At 39.5% G+C, this 22,071-nt stretch overlaps 1 protein-coding gene and 1 long non-coding RNA gene across 18 annotated transcripts in view; one reads left to right on the forward strand and one right to left on the reverse strand.

Moving 5' to 3' along the window:
- The window catches only part of caska (calcium/calmodulin-dependent serine protein kinase a), a 135,257-nt gene that overhangs the window by 79,148 nt on the left and 34,038 nt on the right, over nucleotides 1-22,071 (reverse strand). The gene's annotated exons all lie outside the window — the stretch shown is intronic.
- LOC147136104 (uncharacterized) lies at nucleotides 1,069-20,954 on the forward strand. The gene is made up of 3 exons (XR_015089688.1): nucleotides 1,069-1,273; nucleotides 16,125-16,258; nucleotides 20,836-20,954. It is a non-coding gene; the product is annotated as an uncharacterized LOC147136104 (long non-coding RNA).

The raw sequence follows: 22,071 nt of genomic DNA on the forward strand, positions 1-22,071 counted from the left end.
GTGAAAACGTGGTCTTCAAAAACAACGAGTGGAAGACCAAATACGATCATTTTAACCAAAGAAAATGTTCTTTCCTCTTGCTCTACTTAGGAAAGATGAGATAACCACTTAAAGGCAACAACACACTCTGTCTCGCTCCCCTTCTCCCTATCCACACTTTGCAGTAAACACACTTGAAAAAGAATTTCACTTTTTTTTTTTTTTTTTTTTTTTTTTTTACTCTGAAACAGCAAAGACAAGACAAGAAAAAATGCAATTAAGATAACTTAAACAGCGACGGGGGAACAAAATGACAAAAAAAAACAAAAAAACAACAACAGATGACTCCAGGTGCAGAGACAAGAGAAGGACAGAGTGGGGGTGGTTAACGATGAACAGTTGTGACAGAAAGTCCCACTGTGGTCTGTGAGCACAGATTCCTCCTTAACCTCCCTTTCAACCTCTCAGTGCAACAATTGCTCCACTAGCAAGTCTCAGACAAGGCCTGAAGCATGGGGACCACCAACGGTGGAACGCCAACTCGCTTCATGCACTCAGCTGTATTTTTGTACTGCATTTTTTCATGGGCCATAGTAACCGGAGCCGCTAATTTACTGTACTCAAATGCACCGAGTACCTAGGGTGCGTAGTATTAGTTAAGCGGTTCATTATTTACTACTACTACTTGGGGTGAATAGACGCCCCGGTGGCCTTTTTAAAAAACCTAATGGCTGATAATAAATCAATTTAAAACTGTGTTGAAATAAAAAAAACTAAAGTGATATTTTTTTAATTTCTGTAATTTTTAAATGTTGGAGGACTTATTTTACTGTACAAAACTATATGGAGCTAGAGGTGGGGGATATATACCGTTATCGATATCATCGTCAATCTTGCTTTCGCGATGTGTAATTTTACATTATCGAGTATTAATACTGTCTCTGACTCGAGTCAGTCGACGGCCGCAAAGTATGAGGAAATGCTGAAAAATCAGTGCGCATTGACGGCGGAGGAGGAGGAAGTGATAATCATTCGCCGAATCAGTGGGCAGGACCCGGTCACGTGACTGTCCGCACTGCAGCGGAGCTGTTTCCACTTTCCTCCTCATTTCACGTAGGAGTGTCCACGTCGTCCGTAGTCTGTAAATGTTTTGGGGTTGACAAGACTGACGTCGGTGGGAATAACATTGTTAGATGTGCCAAAACGGTCACCGTTGAAGAGCAATTCTGTTGCATCACGAGCCATATGGATTACGAGGAAACGTTGGCGACCGCGCAAGCACGCTACACAAAAGGTTAAACACACACACACAGAAAACAGTCGCCGAGTCGAACAAACAAATATAAACGCACGCACCCACTCACGCACACACAAAGCGAGCAAGGCAAACGTGACATCCTAGATGATCGGCTAACATTCAGTTTACATGCTTTTAGTCCGCATCATTCATAACTAGCCTGTATTCCCCAGACATGTTGCACAAACTACGACGGTTTATTAGTGTGACGCCAGCATACACCCAAACATGAATAAAGTCACAAGTCTACATGTCACAGCGATGATTGAGTGGGAAAATGCACTTTTCTGTAAATTGCAGCTTTGTTACTTAACTTCATTCTGAATACAGTGGCCAATGTATGAGAATGGGTGTTATGACGACGTCTTTTTTTTCCCCTCGCTGGGTGACACTTTGTCACAAGTCACATATCAAATACATTTTTTTCTTATTCTGATTGCTGTATTTAACACCTTTTTCTCATTCTGATTGCTCTCGTAGTTGGCGGTGGTACACCAGTTCTTACTGCAGTTCAAAATGTTACATCATTATGGAATAACAGCAGGGACATTTAATGACATAAATATTCCCAAAAATCAATGTATCAAAAATGTTTCTTTTTTGTTAAATATTGTCGTAGGATATCATTATTTTTTGCATAAGCTGTATTTAGCACACAATACTCTCAAGCTCACAAACGCTGTCCATCCACAATTGGTCTATGAAGCAAATGCAGACTTAAAATATTTTTTGTAGAATATCGTCAAATTATTGTTAGAGTTTTTTGAAAAAATATCGAGATTTTTTTTTTTTTGGCCATATCGCCCACCCCTATATGGAGCTATTGTTTAAGTTTTCATTTAACTTTTTATGACATGCTGATCACCCTGGGTGCTCCTTGAACTTTTTGATAGAATTTTATAACAAAGGTATCTATTGTCAAATTGTATAATAATAATAATAAATCAACATTCTGCAAATATGCAAAATTGTTTAACAAACATGCTTCAAGACATTTCAACAAAGTTAAGAGTTTTTTTTTTCCTTTTTACAGAAAATGAATATCAGCTCCAAATATCGGATATCTTCCTCCTTGATTACTAATAATCGGTAACAATATCAGCCCTATAAAAAACAAAAACATATCGGTCCAATTTCTTTATATTACATTCACATTTACGTTTGCATCATACCGGAATTAGAACTAATTTCTACTTCCTTGTCTAAGAATCATGGGAAACGTAGTCAGACCAAACGCGAGCTGAGCATTTCTGCAAGTGCGTTTACAATTTTACAATGTGGGACTGTCAAGTTATGTTGCGCCAAAGTAGTTACGCTTGAAAAAAACTATTTCCTACTATGCTTAGTCTGACTATTTTTTAAAAGGTTTTCCATCTGTTGTTTGTTTCCCACCTGTTGTTTGTCGTAAGTGACAAACCATTTACCATTTAAAAATCAATAGCTGCGCGGTGAAGCAAAAGAAAGCAAGTACTGTACTCACTCGCATTTGGAAGTTGACTCAACATGCGTTCAATGACCACTCACACAGTAGGACATCTCAAACGGTCCTTAGAAATACTCATTCAATGCACCAAAGAGCAATGACTAATACGTGAGCACACTGCAATCCCATCACTGGCGAGGTATTTTTAGACCAGACCCGTGCGTTACTCATGATTTCCTTAGGGCAATGCACATTCATCATAGCAGAAAGACATCTGAATTTGCAGTGACACTTTTGTCATGCTCCCTCCCTCTTCCAAGCGTAACTGCTCTCCCTCCCCTCTCTGCTCACCGAGAAGGAGAAAAAATGGGTTAATTGGAGGCAATTGACTTCAAAGAGACAGCTCCTTAAGTCAACTCAGCAAGCAGCCAATCATTTTGTACCCTGCTTAGATATCCCCTAAAAAAGAAGCTCATTACCGATGACAGACAGTATTAGCTGTTATTGAAATCTTGACTTTTTAAAACCACGATAAACCCTCAAACAGTTAATCAGCCCATGCCTACCCTGGAGTGGTTGCCAGTCAAGCGCAGGCACACAGAGAGAGACAACCATTCACAATTTCATTTCACGAGTGGGAAGGAATCAGGCAAATGAACCACTTCAATCCAGTGGTGTTGTAGTGAATATACCATCAGTGACTTAAAGGAAAACCTAATGACCTAAAAAGCCTGTTCTATTCTGGGTAAAGTGCTGCGGAGTGTGCATGCGTCCCATGCCAGAGACGTTTACTTGCTTGTCTGTTGACAGAGCGGGAAGGAATCAGGAGTGCATTTCCTGTGAGTGGCCAAGTCTCCCGGTGGCTGAGAGGAGGGGACTTCATCTCCCAACTCTGCACTCACCCCCTGACTCTGATGCTCAGTGACACGTTTGAAAAGAAGCAATATTGTGAAGGATGTGTCAATTAACCCAGATTCAGTCAGCATGAATCATCATGTGTTCATTGATCTATGTGGCCCTGAGTTTGTGTACAAGTCCATGTGGAAGCTAGTTCACAGTATGTGAATTGCTAATGTAGCGTAAAACTCTATGAAAACCTATTTTATAATGCCATAGTTTTAAAATGCAATTAAATTAGCCACCAGAATGGTCCTTCAAACCTTTTCATGAGAGGGGACCACAAGACTATCGTCATTACCTTACTTTTATAACCTAAAAAACTAACAAAATACAAACATTGGATAATTAATCTGTTTTCATCTGATTATTGTTAATATGTATAATAATGTATGAATAAAAGCAATAATTGCTGCCTGATAACTATAACATATGTCACAGTAGACGTTGGAGCTGACGTCTTCTACCCCAATGAGTTCCAACCTGTGTGCCAGGCACAATAGTGTGCTCTCAGAATCATCAGGTGCGCTGTGGGAAATCCAGTTTCACTTAACCCGCTGAAAAAGTTGAAAAATGTCATATTTCTGTATAAAAAGTTCCTTCTGTCGACGTGGAGACAGCCTGCTCAGAAAATTCTATACTACAAATAACATACCTTGGTTCATTTATCTATGCCAGCGACGTGTCATGTGCCTAGTTTTTTTATGGTAATGTCTTAACTGACATTCTGACGTTTTAATTTGCTACCCGTTATAACATGCTGAGAAGAATGACTCCAAAGTATCCATTAGTATCTATTACAAGTGGTTTAACAATACATCTATATAATCTATGTATCGATGTGTTTGCTCTACGATCCAGCTACATTGATAGGAACTGGACTTGTTTGCATTGATGTTGGCCACACATCAACACAACATCATTTTGATTGATAAAAGTTATAAATAAAGATACAGTTATCGATGGATTTATTCGACATAATTAACAAAATAAATCTATACTCCTAATTATTAATACCCTTTTATTTTGTTATTCAAGTTTAAATGCTCTTTTTAAACAACTATTATTCATCTCTGGTAGGCGCCAGCAACAAACCCGACTGAATCAACAGCGACGGCTGCCGCGCAAGGTAGTGACGCAGACCAAAGAGGTGTTGCTGCCTTATTTTTTCAAATACTCGATCATAAATCTCATCGTGCTCAAGCAAGTACTTAATTATTGCGTAGGCACGTTTTCTGCACAAATTAGTGTGCATGCACGGATGATTTCTGAAAAAGAAAATATAAGCCTTTGGCAAAATTGTTTACTGTTACATACACTTGTTCTTTATACAGGACAATCACAGCAGCAGGCTAATTTAATGTGAAGTAAAACACTATTTTTTTTTGCTCCACAAAAGAGAATGTTGAATATTGTTCAGATAGATGAAGCACTTTATCAAAAGTGTTTGTTTACATCGATGTTTTAATGCATAAAAAGAAACAGTTTATTCTGATGAGGTAAAAAGATCAAAAGAGAACTACTTTGTTGTGGTGCACTTTGTTTATGCTAGAATATTAAGAGAACTAGCTTGTTCTGATTTCAATGTTTTTTTTTTGTTTTTACATTTTGGAATCAGTAAAACTGAGTTGGTTTTCAGATTTAAAAAAAAACTGTACAAACTATCATACAATAAAGCAATTATATTGTTCATTTAGTGTTACCTTTAATTAGTATACGGTGGTCCCTCGTTTATTTGAGGGGGTTACGTTCCAAAAATAACCAACGATAGGAGAAATCTGAGAAGTAGGAAACTCTTTTTTTAGCCCCGTGTTAGAACTACAAGTTGTGCAAACAGTACTGAAACATTGAACAATGTGACGTGCATCAAATAACTGTGCGTGGTTTGTTTGACAAGATGCTTTGCAAAACGTATTAATTTAGCATTAGGGCTACTTGGTGGTATGTTGTGTGGATGTCGAGTCCAGGTAGTGCCTGCAGCAAACACTGAAAGCAGCACAGACACCAAACATTGTGCACGGAGGTTAGAGTGGCAACATTTTTTCCTTGAATGAACGCTAAAGTGTCTGAAGGAGGGAGAAAAAATACGGTAGATCAGGTGAGCACCAATGATGAAGTAGAAAAGTGAGATGATAAGTGTTGCATGCTGCCAAAACAGAAGGAGCTGTAGGAAGCATTTAAAAGCAGGGAGAAAAAAAAAGGCCAGAGCAAGAGAGGGAAATCCTCCAGTCCAATCCCCCGAGTGTGTTTGGGTTTCGAGCCAAGTGTGAGATTTGCTGCCGGATGCTTTTTCAAGACAGTCTGCAGGCAGCGAGGAGATCTACTCTGGATTAACTGGCTGTTTTGTTGCCTGGTTTTGGACTAAGTACCCAATCAGTCGTCTCCTTAAATGTACACACACTAATTAAGGAAAGATTCCTCAATTCTATATTTCAGTTGAGGGTCGTTCCAGGGTCGTGCCAAATCATACACAACAGAACCCCCCCAAAAAATAAAACTCCTGAAAATTAAAATCAGAAAAACAAGCATATCTTTATTTTAATGAACCTTGCTGTATTTGTTGAGAGTGGTGGCACAACACCAAAACTCAAATTTTAGGTCAAACAGCAGGGGTTTGGGAGCTACGGCCCACCGAATTTTTACATTTTGGGCAAAAAGGAACTACTAAACGGGTATTGTTTGAAAGGGAATTCACCTGTTTACTGAAAATGAGCCATGATTGGTCATTATCTGAGCCCCGAGCAACTGTGATGTCATTTTTAATCGACAGCAAAGGCAAAATGGCCGCCCACTGAGATGGACAAACACGGGTGGATTTTTACTGCTTAACTCATACCTCGCAAGCGCAATATTAATCAGAGTGTCATGTTTCGAATAGTGGGCCTGCATAGAACATATTCTTGTAAAGAACTATTTTGGGTCTTTAAAGTATTCCTGGTCATTCCTGCTCTCAAAGCACCAGCCCCGCCCGATCCAAGAAAATAACCGAGTTCATGTGATGTCACAATGTGAGGAACCACCCCCGTACCGCCGCTGTCGAGTAAACACACGCCCACTTTCTTGAGAAGCCAGCAGTCGCAATGGGGAGAGGCGGGGTTTTGGTGAACCAGGCGTCTTACCTGAAATGGCCACCAAAAAAAAGAAATTTGATACACCATTGTGCTAAAGGTAATATATCATCATTTATATGCCTGTAGTAAACTGTAGAAATGTTAAAATGGCATGATACAACTTTAAATTCAAGTATTGTGTCTGTAAGTACATAATTCTGCACAACTGCACTACATCCATAACAATAACCACAACTAAGACTAAGTATAAGTGGAGGGAAAACGTTTAACTCCCTTCATTTTCTGGAGGTTGAACCCTCGACGGGCAGCACAGTGCATTTAATAGTGGTTGAGTCATCTGCCTCACAGTCAGGAGGTTGTCTCTGTTTACAAGTTCTCCCTGCGCTTACATACGTTTTCTCCACGTACAGGAGGTCCTTGGTTTATCATAATCTCAACCTACAGTACAGCGTTTGGTGGGTACAAACTGTTTATTAATTAAATAGTTTGCCTGCCTTCCAGTGCACAAACAAAAATAAAAGCAAACAATTATTTTATTTGTTTTTCATGTGATCTATATTCATGGCCTAGAAGTATTTTTCAAACAAATATTTACTGTAATGATGACTTTACTACTGTGTTAGTATAAATGGGTGATCAAGAAACTCGGGTTATGTCTGTGTCCTAGCATTGGAAGTCCATTGCAAACCAAGGATTCCTGTGCTCGGGTTACCTCCCATATCCCATAAATATTATATTAATACTAAATTGCCAATTGGTGTGAATTTGAGTGTGAAAGGTTGTTTGTCTGTATGTACGCAGCGCTGCGATAGACTGGCAACCAATCCAGGGCGCACCCCGCCTCTCGCCAGAAGTCAGACAGGATATGTTCCTGTTACCCACCATCTTAATGAGGACCAGCGTTGCAGGAAGTGAATGGAGAGATGGATGAACCATCCAGACCATCCGACATTTTATTCCGTATTAATCACCTGCCGGTGGAATGGCCTGGTGCCTTTATACGTTGGTTCATACAATATCTGCTAATTTGAATATAATTTACAGGTGAAATTGCAGCACTACACTCATAATAACAGATCATTTCAAAAATTAGGAGGTCCCCAGAGACTTGCCGTCTGCCTCATGTCAGCGTCTTCCGTTGTGTGTACATGTGATCTATTTTCACTATGTTAATGGTGCGGCAGCCCCATTAGCGCCACACCATCATCTCACTGCTAAATCATTCATAAACTGCGGGGCCATTTCTGGATCAAAGTTTGTCCATTAAGAAAGCATTGAAAGACAAGTGGAGCCAACGCCTTTATGGGCGTACAGCCTGCAGCCCCACTGTGATTTGGCAATTAGAGAAGGCGCTGAGGGCATGCTAGCATGCGAGTATCCATGTACTGTATTCCACAGAGGGTGCTAAACAATCTTAGCTCTGTAATAATGTGCTGAGATTACAATTTGTGAAGGATGGATTGTCTATTGGCAGCACAGGGTTGAAGGGAGTTGGAGCCTGTCCAAGGTTGTATGGATAAGGGATAGAGAGAACATGCGCTATATTTACAGGACATTATGCAGCTGGCATCGGCCAGGGCAGGATTTACACTGCAGGTGTAAGTGCCCAATTATGAGTTAGTGTTGATTTTTGTATTCTTTAGTTACAATATTTTCAAGTGAGTCGTATGTGATATCACTGTGTTGAAATATATTGAACACCTGAAACAACCCAAATACCCATACGGTCAAAATGCATGTTAACAATTGTACACGTCAGAATGTAAGTAAACAATAATAAACAGATAATACATGTTGTGCATACGTTACACATTACATAGTTTAAACACTTTTAATGAAGTTAAAGCTTTTCTCTTAGTTCCATAACAGGGGGTAAATAGCCTTTATGCATGCGTTAGTCAAAGACAGCATAGAGTCTAGTGGGGAGATCTGTAAACAATCACTTTGTCAAAGGGTTGAAAAAAAGATATAGAATAAGTATTACGTATAAAAATGTGAAAATATGTGTTGAATAAAACTGTGGCCTGTGTTTAGCAGGAAACAAAATGTGTGATGACAGGCAATAGTAAATTCAATACATCCTCAATAGGGATGCGCCGAAATTCGGTCACTGAAACGAGGCCGAAACAGGAAGTACCTATAAAGAAAGCTGGGCTGGCTAACCAGTGCGACATCATAGTTGTGGTGTCCCTCGGAGGGCCGTTACGACTGTGAACGCATACAAATGTGTTATCGATCGCCTTATATTATCACATATACCCAACATGTTGATGGATAACTAGTTTTGAAACCAGAAGCCAGTAAATAGTTTGTTCAACTGTTTTTCAATGTATTTTAAAGGAAGGATTTGTAACAAATGCTTGCAATATCTCATATTTTGTGTTAGCATTGAAGACAATTTCAAAGAAACACCTTTATACAGGCCTTATGTGGCCTTCGTGGGCCACATAAAAAGATGTCCCAGGCCGAAGCGGGCCCCCAGGCCGAAGCGGGCCCCCAGGCCTTGAGTGCTCTAAGCTGTGACTACTGGGACATCACGTGGCACTGCCTTGGAGCTCGGGGTAACATTAGACTTAGAAGAAAAAGAAGGGGGAAAAAAAGATCTGACCAAGGACAGCGATGTGTCAGGCGGCCATGGAGGCCGACAGTGTAACTTGGTCAGCTATGCATACGCTAATGGCCAACTGAACAGAGCGGAGTTGGGCAGTGGGGAAATGAGACCAAAATTTCCCTGACACGGCATCCATTGGCCCTAGGCGAGAAGGTTGCCAAGCCGCCAAGGACTGCTTCCCCAGCGATTGTGAAAACGTACGCAGCACTCTGAAGGATCCAGAGAGCTCATACTTAACAAATTTGGCACCTAACAAATTTTCCAAAGTGCGGAAAACGATCCAGCCGAGGAATTTATTTATTTAGTTATTATAAATTCTTTTGGTGTTTCATTTTTCGGGCTTGTTTCCTCATTTTCGGTTTCGGTCAAGAAGTGCCACTTGACAGTTTGTACGTATATAACTTTTAGCAAAGCATCCATTAGGCTTAAATTAATTGCTGCTTTAAGGGTCCATTTTGTTTTGGAAACTATCACAGCATAGATTCAGCATGCACCGTTAGGATTCTGTGAAAATACATAAGGTTTCTATTATTTGCACAATTGTTTACGCAGATGAGGCACAGGATTTTATTCTAATTAATGAAGTGGTATAATGTGACAAAACAGAGGGATGATTACCAGTTCAGCATTCTTCACTCACTCTAATTTGTTGGCTCTAGTGCCTCTACCATTTCCTGTCCAGCGCCACAGCATGGCCCGAGAAGAGGGAAATCATTAAAAATGATGCCAGTAATAAAGAGCCCGAGAGGGCTGCAAAGCTGTCATTGCGGTTCAAATCAACATGATTCAGAAGAAGAATGGAAAAAAACTAAAACTGGTCATCTGATTTGCTTGGCGCAGGGACGTCCTGCACTAGCGGACAAAGCGCATATTTAGGCAGCATATGACATTGGGGTATTCACGTAGCCACATCCACCATCACCCAAACATTACAGAGATGACCCTGCACCGCCATAATACCGAAAAAAAAGCAAAGCAAATTTAAAAGGAATGCCTTTCTGTGCTACACGCGGTGGCACTGCAGTGCATTTATTCAAGAGAAATCAATGACATCCATTGAAAGTCTAATTATCACTACAGCCAGTAAAATGATGAAAGGGTAAGTAAGTGCTCTGGATTTAGTATGAGTTGGTCTTTTAAAAAATGACAAATTAATTATGTTTGAGTTTTGAGCGGATCAGATGAGTTAGAATAATTTCCTCCTAATCGTACATTTTTTAAACTGTATATATATATATTAGGGGTGTAAGGGTTCACAAAAGTCACGGTTCGGTACGGGTTTGGTAGAGCATTAAGTCTCAAATGCATAAGACTAGATTTTTTATGCACTTGTGCATTATGCTTGTTCATTAATAATAACAATAATAATCATAATAATAATAATTAAACACAGGAAACCCCACTTTCTTGTATGGACAGAATGAGGTTGCAGATAAAGTCAGGTAGCACTTGCCAACTAGTAACTTTTAACTTCGTTCAAAGAGTTAGGGCGCAGCAGATGAGAGCTCATGCTCCACCACGGCTCTTGTGTGATTGTAAATGACAGGGAGCGCGGTCTTGCTAATATGCGCCCGCGATGGAACATTGTTACGGGGCTCCAGCATGTTTAATATACGTTTGAAGCCCGGGTACTCGACTAAAGCATAATGTTGCTATGTATATGCCGATTGCTTCAGTAATTACGAATGTCGTTGGTAGGGATAGACCGATATGCTTTTTTCAGGGCCGATGGTGATTATTAGTAGAAGGCGGGCGATAACAGATATTTGAAGCCGATATTTATTTGTAGAAAAAAAAGAGGTAAAATGGTGTCAAATTTATGAAAAATAAAAACTCCAACACTTGATTTAGTTTAAATGCCTTTAAGCCATTGTTTATTAAACAACTTTAGTGATTTACAAGATGTTAAAGCTTTTCTAGATCTTAAAAAATAGACAACTTTGTTTTAAGTCTCACAAAGTGCAGGGAGCTCCCAGGCTCAGCTGCATGTCTAATAAATATCTCCTTACAGTAAATTTTCTAAAAATTCACTATAACTGAAATGTTTATTTTTGCACCATGTACAGCACTTGGAGCGGTGGTTGTTTTAAAGTACTCTATGAATAAAGTTGGGTTTAGCTTTTCATTACGTGGCTTACACACAGACACGCAAACACTGGCACTCACTCATCTTACTTTTATCACCATTTCCCGATATTATCAGCAACTTCTCTCAGGAGCCATGTCATTCACAAAGCAAATTAACTGTTGTGACATTAGGGGAGTGGTTAGTTTGAGCCGCAAGGCAGCTGACTATGGCGAGCAGAAGACTCCATATGACATAGAAGGGCTCTTAGTAATGTTACAAGTGAGTTAAAGTAGACTGACAAATTTCGGCGAAGTCTATTGCATTACTTTGAACTACTAACTCGCCGACTCCCGTCGTGTATGTGCCTGGCTCGTCCAGGAGACACAGAGAGAGAGAGAGAAAGAGCAGGGAGCACACAGGCAGCTTTACGCTGATTGGCTGTTACGCACTGCACAAGGAACCAATCAGATGGTGCTTTGGGCGGGCCAATCTGCCCGTGCAGGCAAGGCCAGTCGTGCAGCAAACAGAGAGAGAAGCATGCTGCAGTAAGCACGAATAAAGCAATTTTTTATTTATCGGCCTTAAAATAATTTTTTTAAAAAAGGCAGATGCCGATATGCCGAAATGCCAAATACCGGCCCCGATAATCGGCCCGGCCGATAATCGGTCTATCCCTAATCGTTGGCTCTGTCTGCTTTCACTTCTCCAGTAGTACTAGTAGTAGTAGTAGTAGTAGGTGTGTGTGTGTGTGTGTGTGTGTGTGTGTGTGTGTGTGTGTGTGTGTGTGTGTGTGTGTGTGTATGTATATATATATATATATATATATATATATATATATATATATATATATACACACACACACACACATACATACATATATATATATTAGGGCTGCCACAAACGATTATTTTGGTAGTCGACTAATTCAGTCGACTAATCAGATCGTATGTAAATTGCAGCATGACACACCAGCAAGCAGCTGCTCTTATGCAACCATAATTAGTTTACAGCTTGATTCCTTATGTATGCACAAATTAATGAGATCATACAATATTCAACTTTGATTAAACTGTGTAACTTTTACCAGCAGTTCTGAGATGTTCATAAATGATGGTGCATCTTAAATTGAAGTCAATATTGTGGCCTTAATAGTTTTGGCTGCAATTGTTTAGTGCATTTTAAAATGAAACCAAAACTATACACTATGCAGAGTTGCACTAATCATATGAAACTATCCATAAATACAAAGAGAAATACTTGTAATTTTTTTTGTCATTTTTTTTAAATATAGAGGGTAGTGAAATCAGGAGTAAATTAGGAATAAGCACCGTGCTAAAGAAAACTAAAATAAACACTTGTATTGGTTTTTAATTTTGTTTTCATTTAACCTTTATCCCAAACGTTTTGTTTTTCTTCACTAATATGTGTAATTTAATAGTAGCAAATTGGTCTGCACAATCAATGCAACAGGGGAAAAAATCTTTAACTATTAGGAAGAACATTTTTTTTGTACTATAATATAGTATACCGCAACAAACTTAATTGTGTTTTATTTTATGTGATGCCAAGGAGGGCTTGTGGCAAATATGTCATGTTTTGTTACTTTGAGTACTGGAATTTCCCAGTTCATGAACGCGTCACCCCGTTGGCGAGAGATCTTTCTGCTTTGATATCAAAAACGACATACGCTCACAGTTATGGTTGCTAAAAACATGAGTTCACTGACTAATGCCTCCTTAATCCATTCGACGCTACAATATGTTAGCGTAGAAAAAGGACATTGTGTCTTTGTACATCAAACACACACCGCCACTACAGCTAGCTTTCAGACACGACTGAACGTGTCAAAAATGAAAAAAAAAAAGCATCAGCCACAACGTGCTTCCTTTCTCGATTATCGAGAAATGTGCCGTAACTTTAGCAGTCTGTTGCTAACAGCACAAGGCTAACTAGCCATGACGTCCCACCTCACTACCCACAATGCTTCTGTGTACTGACCTGGATGACCGCGACTGCGCATGTGTGCCCTAGACAGCCAGCAAACAGCAAGCGGGGAAAAACGTGAGACGAGGCTGTTTCAAGAGCAAAGCAATGCGCCAATTACATAAATATAAAAATAAACGGCTCGTCGATTACTTAAATTAATTGTCGACGATTTAGATCGTCGACGTCGTCGTGATTAGTCGACTAATCTTGGCAACGCTAATATATATATATATATATATATATATATATATATATATATATATATATATATATATATATATATATATATATATATATATACTTTATATAAGCCATTATTACACATTCTTCAAAATTAACAGAATACTGTGCATTCATGGCTTTAAATCCCATCATAATGTCAACATGACAGATACCACGTCAGCAGAGCAGTGTGTTGTTGTAAAGACGTCTACACATGACTCATGAGCATCTTTCATACAGTTAAGAGATCCCATGTTGTCACATCAGAGCCATCTACAGAAATAGACCCTGCATTTATCGGTCTATGCCTTAACTAACACAGAAACCAGAAAAGGGGGGATATTGCCGCTTTCACATAACACAGCAGCATTCTGCAGTCAGATTATTAGATGACATTAGCGTCAGGACGCGGTATGGCATATAAAATACTTGATCAATTGCCGTCAACACAGCTGGGACGAAAATGGGAGCGTCAAAAGTTTAACTGCACATCACGTTGCCAAACTCTTACACTCAGGTATAGTACTGTTGTTACGACTCTGCTAGTACCCCAAATAGTGGAAATGTTTCAGCTTTAACAGGCAGTATCAAAGGTGCTGTCGTAAGCTAACTACAAGCAACTCGTAACGGGCAACCTGCATTTTTTTTTCTGAGGGAAAAACTGTAACATCTATTTTGAAAGTGTTTTTGTGTGGAGGCCATTATTTCAGGAAATATAATGTGTGTGTACGTACGTGCGTGCGTGCGTGCGTGGGGTGATCGTGTGTAGCACATCATTCCGCCCGGTCATATCCTCCCGCCTCACACTGCAGTCTATAAAAGTTAATGATCACGCTGAGCCGGGGCCTGTAACGCACGCTTGGGCTTCACCTTGCATGTGTCGCACCGCCTGTCCTTATTGCAGAACTGCGCACGACGTCTTCCTCTCAAAATCACACCCATGCGCACACCCACGCACACACACTGGGAAGCGTTCAGGTTCACATGAGTCAGAGGAGGGATAGAATTTTCCTCGTTGTCTCCTCACATTTCACACACAGTTCAATGGTGAGCTTTCTTACGTAACACTGCTCCCAAACTTGCACTGCAAGCGCCAGGGATGCGTGTGCGCACGCGCGTGTGTGTGTGTGTGCGCGTGTGTGTGATTCATTGGGCCACGAGGATCATTTCACTCATCAGTAATCACTGGCTGAGGAGACGTCCCGCACTTTTAATTCTCAACACTGCCCATAAAAAGAGGACAAGGAGAGATAAAACGACGTAATGAGAACGAGTGGGAGTGGATGGTCAAACACTTCAATACTGTGGACACACAGGCTGCTGGTTAAATACACCTTTATGCATAACTGTGTTTATAGGCAACCTTCCTTTTTTTTTTTTTTTTTTTTTACGAAGGATCCATTTGAGACCACATCGTGAAAATCTGTGATATAGAGAGAGAGACCATATAGAAAACATATTTAGAATGGTTTTACCCCAGCACACCATTTTAACACATTTGAAACTATTAAGACACATCTTTGAAGTATTTCTTATCGCCTGTTCTCACTCGGTCACTTGCACAGTTAATGTTTACTGTAAAAACTAGGGTTGCACGATATTGGAACTACATACGATATGTGATATGTAGGATGACTATAGCGATAAATATTATTGCGATATATAACATGTACCTAAACAAATGACATTTTTATTATCCAATGAAAGAAGTACTTTTTTTTCATGCGGCAAAATAACCAGGCTCAAGGTGTTTTTAGCTAATTGTAATTCCCCTGGATAATCTCCAACTATTGGGTGGTGATGCGCATTTAAATTTACATCTGACTGGTCAAATTTAGATAAAAGTATATAGTTCCTTAAGAAAATTCTGTCTTTCCCATATGCATATTGCATAGGCCATTATTGCGATATTGATAATTTTTCAAAACATTGTGCAGCCTTAGTAAAAACTAGGGCTGCATAATATCAGAAAAACATGCAACATGCGAGATGGATGTTGACTATAGCGATAAATATTCTTTATATTTAACATGAAATAACATTTTTACTATCTCATGAAAGAAGTACTCTTTTGTAAAAAAAAAAAAAAAAAACTGATTGAGACCAAGGAACTGAGAGAGAATCAACAAATTGACTGGATGAGAGCACTGACGTTGAGGCAGACAGACAGACAGGTTAAATTGGAGAGAGTGGATCTAGTTATTCTAAGAAGTGAGAAAGAGCTTTGCGTTGAGATGTCCCTCTGGAAATGCAGCAGTGCTAACAGATGTCACATTACTGGCCAACACTGATTTGATGTGCAAGTGAGAGAAAATGAAAAGCAAATAAAACACTTTTTTGTAGTGCTCTGTGCATGAATAAAAAACATTAAAACACTTTCTCTAATGTTTCTTAATTAGACTCATACTGTGTTGTATATCTCCCTTTAACCTGTTGTCAATCTTTATTTGTTTTGCAGTTATCTGTTTGAAGGCTTCTGCAAATGCAACAGAGATTTTGTGGGCGGAGGGAGGACAAGAACTCTTTTAAATCATTCACTGCCATTGACAAATTTACTTGTCTTTACACAGTCCAGCCATTCAATGCCCGACCCCGCCGCAAAGGGCGACTGCTGCCACCGCGCCGCCGCTGTGGAGATCTGTGGGACTTGCCGGCCAGTACAAAGTGAGCGGAAGGGCTGACCGAGAGGACCACGACAGCTCGGGTAGGGACGCAGCGACGCAACAGAGCCCAGAGCTGCGCACACTTTTTTGAATTAATTTAATTTTTTTATAAAATCGGTCAAACCTCGTTTGTTCGCTCTTCCGCGCAGCTAACTAGGAATCGAAACTTTAACCGACACTCTAAAATCAGAGCGATTCCAGGAGTCCCGTAATGATGGACCCAGTTCCACTAAATGCCCAACCCTATATATATATATATATATATATATATATATATATATATATATATATATGGGGGGGGCGGTTGCTTGGGGGGGAGTGGGTTTAAAAAATGTAATAGAAAAAAAAAAAATATATATATATATATATATATATATATATATATATATATATATATATAAGGGGTGTAACGGTACGCTAAATCACATTTCGACGACGTACGACGACAAGTAAGTTACATTTTTTTTTTAGAGAAAAAAATAAAAGCGAACCATTCGGGAGATATTCTAAGAAATTACACCAGAATAAAAAATACACTAACATAAAGATCTCTAAATTTCGTAAATTATTAAGACACTGAAATCTTTAAACAGTCAGCAGCAACAGCCTATGACTATGACACATCTAAATATTCAAGTTAAAGACAAGTTGTCATTACACTTTTGTGATTAAAAAAAAAAAACATACAATAACAGTTACAATTATTGCTAACTATATTCAAACTATTTTTATAATGAAAAAAAATACAGTAACTTTAAAAAGTCTTAATGAAATTGTATACACTTTTTAGGCATTGAAATCTTTGAATGTTCAACAGCATATTGTAACGAATTGGGTTATCTGTGTTGTGGTCGGATTTGTGTTTTGCTGAGTTGTGATGTTTCCGAGGGTCATGAACGCACCGCACGGAGGGCGAGAGGAGCAGCGGGGAACAAAGAACAGAGCTGTTGTACTTTTTTTTTGGCTAAAACGACTGCTTTCTTTCTCGTCTAAGAAACATTCAGTCGGATGATGTCGTTTTAAGTGATATTATGTTAGAGTGCTACCTGCAACACAGCCGCCAATCTCATGTAGCAATGTCAACACACAACTTTTGGATTTATTCACGTACCTTTCCCCATCTGCGATTTTAACAGGACAGCTAGAATGCTTCCAAACAGGAGACCGCAGTGTACTGAGGGACCTTCGAGCTCTTTCTTGTTTGCGTATGCCATAATAACGCCATTTATCCATGCATTTATGATTTATCACGGCTTCTGGCGTCCTGGCTCCTCTTTAGTGCCGCCGCCCTCTCCCGCGTGCAACAGTCAATAGCGCCCGTGCGTAAGCTCGCGCTAATAATAAAAACTGATCAGAAACGATACGCAAGGTGGACTGAACCAAACGTGCCACACTGAAACGTATTAATACACCCACGTGTACCGTTACACCACTAATATATATATATATATATTTTTTATTACATTTTTAAAACCCACTCTCCCCGCCAAAACAACCGCCCCGCCACCTTCCCTCCCCCCATTCCGATCAAATGAAAATGAAGTGATCAGGCCAGTTTCCCAATCATGTGATCAGGACGTCCCTAATTTCTTTCACACAGGTTTTGGTGCTAGACGGAAGGCTCAAGAGGTTTAAAACCGTATGATAATCTCATATCATGTGTCCACTATCCACTAATACAATATTAAAGTCATGTTTCAATACAACCGTTAAAACCATGTTGTTGTTGTTGTTTTTTTAATGAGTATTTTCACTGGCTGTCAAAACTTTGGTAAATACTTTCTCCTTTAAGCACACCTACCACATTGGCTTTGTCTTGAAGAGAAGCAAATCAATTGTTGTTACTTTGTTTTAATTAACATGTAGTGACAACCTCTGGTAATGTTCATGGGTATTTGAACAGATGATTGATAAAGGCACTGTTCTGCTGAACCTAAAGCTGAAATTATGAACTACATCTATTTGTTTGTGTAAAATGTATTTATGGAAAATATCAATATAACGCTTTGATTACCTACATTACGAAAAAATGTTGCTTTACCTTGTTAACCATCATAACAAGCTTTGTATTCATCACAGTAAGTCATTATTAAATGTGGATATATGTCTTAGTTTGGATTCAGACATTACAGGAAAGTCAGTCAAACATTTCAAAACATTAAACCGATTCATACAAAGGTTGTCCAATAACTATCTGACAAAATGTCCTTAATCAACTGCAGGGAAAAATTTCGTTAGGTCAACTTCAGCTTTAGCTCAACTCATTCTTGTGCGCTAACTGTTGAGATTGAATCTACAGCACCTCAGTTGCTTCAAGATTGCGTTTAATCAACAGTAAATCCCACACACTCAATTAATCAGTCCTGGTCTAATAATTGGTTATGATGCCCATTCCCACTAAAAACACAAGTCATATTTCACATTCATACATTCATTGTAAAAGTTCTTAATGCTCCTGACAAAAACGTATGTGACATGATTGTCATTGGATAGCTCAACATTTTTGCCGTGCCGAGCAGGGCCTGTCCTGAATTTACAGTGTTCGTGACATTGCCATGTTAAGTCAAACAAAAACAAGCTATCGGGGATGTTGCAGCTGTGCGCAACTCTGCTGACTCATGAGGGCCATTTGCTTGGCCTTTCCATTTGACTGAATGCTGTACTTCTGAGGAGGACCAGATCGGATTGGCTTTTATTTCTCGTTTACGACAATCAAACCATTGCCGTCTGTACGTTCACATTAGCAAATAGAATTTGGTGCACATTGACAAAATGGCCTCTGCGCTCTGAGGGGAGCAACCATCCAATTGCCACTACGGTTGGAAAGAAGACATTTGACGCACAATTGTTTTTCTTCCGATCACAATGTGGAACCCTGCTCCACTGAGCTTTTTAAACCAAAACTAAAGACTCGATTGTTTACTGTTGTGTTCATTGTATAGGTGGTATCCTGTTTGAAGTGTTGCTTCTGAGTTGCTTCTGTGTTTTTATTCATGAAACTGTTTCGACTTTGCTTTTTATTATGAAATAGTTTTTACGTTTTTGGTTCTTCTATTTTGTACTTGTAGGCTACTTGTTTTTACAGCACTTTGATTGAAAGTTCTCTTTAAATAAAATGTATGTATATTATTATTAGGGATGTCACAATATCTGCAATATCGTGATATCGCAATATTAAAATTGCCACGATATCGTCATTGTCATTTCACGATATTAATAGCAGCAAATCTGTTTAAAAGCCCAAGTTGTTTTCCCATTTGTGCAGTTCCATCACCCTCTGGTGGTTAGCTTAATTTGATGCATGTTTAAGACCCACGCTAATCGCCAGATGAAGGGCAACATAACACATTTGAGTTCCTCCACAAATTGTCCCGAGTCGCAATGTGTGCGTGTATTAGCAACTAATTGCCGCAATATTAGGTGTTCAGTCATTGTAGGTGATTTATATACATTACGGTTCATGTTAACTGTACTATTTGAACTATATGTACAATTAGGACCACAGCTAATTAGCATTGTGTAGAGACCTTTGCATGCAACTGCTCATGTTTATTTATTTGTATTTTGTGTTCTACAGAAACTAGGGGTGTAACGGTACGCTAAATCACCTTTCGATTCGGTTCGGTTTTTTGGAAATTTCGGTTCGGTATATTTTCGGTACAAAAAACTTTTTTTTTTTTTTTTAAATATGTTTATTTTTAAACGATGACAAGTAAACTGTACTTTAAAAAAATAGATAATAATAAATAAAAGCGAACCATTCGGCTGATATTCTAAGAAATTACACCAGATTAAAAATACACCAACAATAAAGATCTCTTAATTTTGTAAATTAAGACACTGAAATCTTTAAACACTCAGCAGGAACAGCCTATGACACAACTAAGTATTCAAGTTAAAGACAAGTTGTCATTACAGTACATATACACTTTTTGTGATGAAAAAAAGTTATTAACAATTAACAATTATTGCTAACTATATCAAAACTATTTTTATAATGAAAAAAATACAGTAACTTTAAAAAGTCTTTATGAAACTGTATACACTTTTTAGGCATTGAAATCTTTGAATGTTCAATATCATATTGTAACGAATTGGGTTATCTGTGTTGTGGTCGGATTTGTGTGTTGCTGAGTTGAGTGATGTTTACATAAAAATGTGATGATTAAATTACGTCTGACGGCGTGTTCCTGGAAGACGCTACAATATGATAACTCTCGTCATTTCGCAACTTTCAGACTTATCCACGCACCTTTCCCCATCGGCGAAGGGGAACAGGAAAGCCAGAATGTTCCCAAACAGGAGATTGCAGTGTACGCGGGGAAATTTGAGCTCTGGCTCTTTTCTGGCTCTCTCTTTTGTGCCGGCACTCTCATCTCCCGCATGCAACAGTCAGCGTCCGTGCGTAAGCTCGCACTAATAAGTGGACCTAACCGAACGCAAGTGGACCGAACCGAACATGCCGTACCGAAATGTATTAATACACCCGAGTGTACCGTTACACCCCTACTAGTTATTATTATCATTACAACTAATAACCATCGCCACCGATAGCAGTTTGTCTGAAAGATTCCCAGTATGATGCTTGTCTGACAGATTGGACACACTTTTTTAACAGCACTCCAAAACCTTCAGCACCAATCGCAGCACATCAAGCAACAAGAGCTACTTCAGTGGCCTGCGGTCCAAACAGAGAAAACACACCGAGGCACTCAGGAGGGAATGGACGGAAATGAGCAACTATATTTTGAGCAGAGGTGACAATGGCATAGAGGGTAAACATCACTTGTATCTTCCATCAGCAGTTCACAACAAGCATGGCAAAATGATTTCTTACATGTCGTTCATTATGGGGAAAAACGTAGGTGAGAGCACTTTGGGTATCCAAAGTAGGGATGTGATAACCAATTAATCAAGTAATTTATTATGGATTCTGTTGATTGTGTGCAACCGATTGTTGCTGTGGTGTCTTGAAACGTCTGAGGCAGAATGGAGTGCACGAGTTGGCTGCAACCAGCAGAGACGCTGTTGATTCAGTCTCAACTAATTTGCTGTCTAAAGAAGGAAAACGCGACACGTCAGCGATGGGAAGTCGAGCTACAGCAACCCGGGCAGCCTTGCACTACTGAACAGCTCCTCAGGGCAGCATTGTTCTGCTCAATACGCAAAGCAATAAAGAATTGATTGATTGATTTATGGTTTTCCCTAGAGTCAATCCACCTAGTTTACTGGCTAATGTAAAGAACGGAGCAGGAGAATGCGGTAGATGGCCAGATCATTTGTCAACCTGTTCTGCTGTCCATAAAGAATGAAGAAAGAACAAACAAAAATGCTGAACTTGTAAGTAGCATTCAATCAGTCCTTCAGATGGCGGTCATTCGTATGATATTGTGATTGACAACTGCATAATAACTCAGAAGAAGAAAACCGTTTTCACAGTGCGAGTGAAAATAATCCAGCATGCACATAGGGCCATGAAAACTTCGCCTTCTGCTTGGTGCAGGTAAGAAAAGTCTCTTGCAACACAGAATGAGCTCTTGATCCTCACCTGACAAATACCACTGCACAAAATAACCTTACAGGAGCCTTACTGGGGAAGTCGATTTCTCCACTTGCACTTGTGTATCTGGGATTTCCTGTGCAAGTTGGCATTGATCCACATGACGGTGAAAGTGTCTCGGCAGCCAATCAGCTCTGCACACTGAACACACCACATCTATGCCCCACAGTCAATTGTCTGCCAGTGCAGCCTGACAGTAACTCAATGCTCAGCGGGTGACTCTGAGCGAGCAAAGCCTCTCTCTACTCCACAATGAGCTGCTGTACAAGCAAAGGAGCAAAATCCAAAAGTGTG

The sequence above is a fragment of the Filicampus tigris genome, chromosome 14 (assembly GCF_054856515.1).
Source record: "Filicampus tigris isolate MCC_2025a chromosome 14, RoL_Ftig_1.0, whole genome shotgun sequence".
NCBI lineage: Eukaryota > Metazoa > Chordata > Actinopteri > Syngnathiformes > Syngnathidae > Filicampus > Filicampus tigris.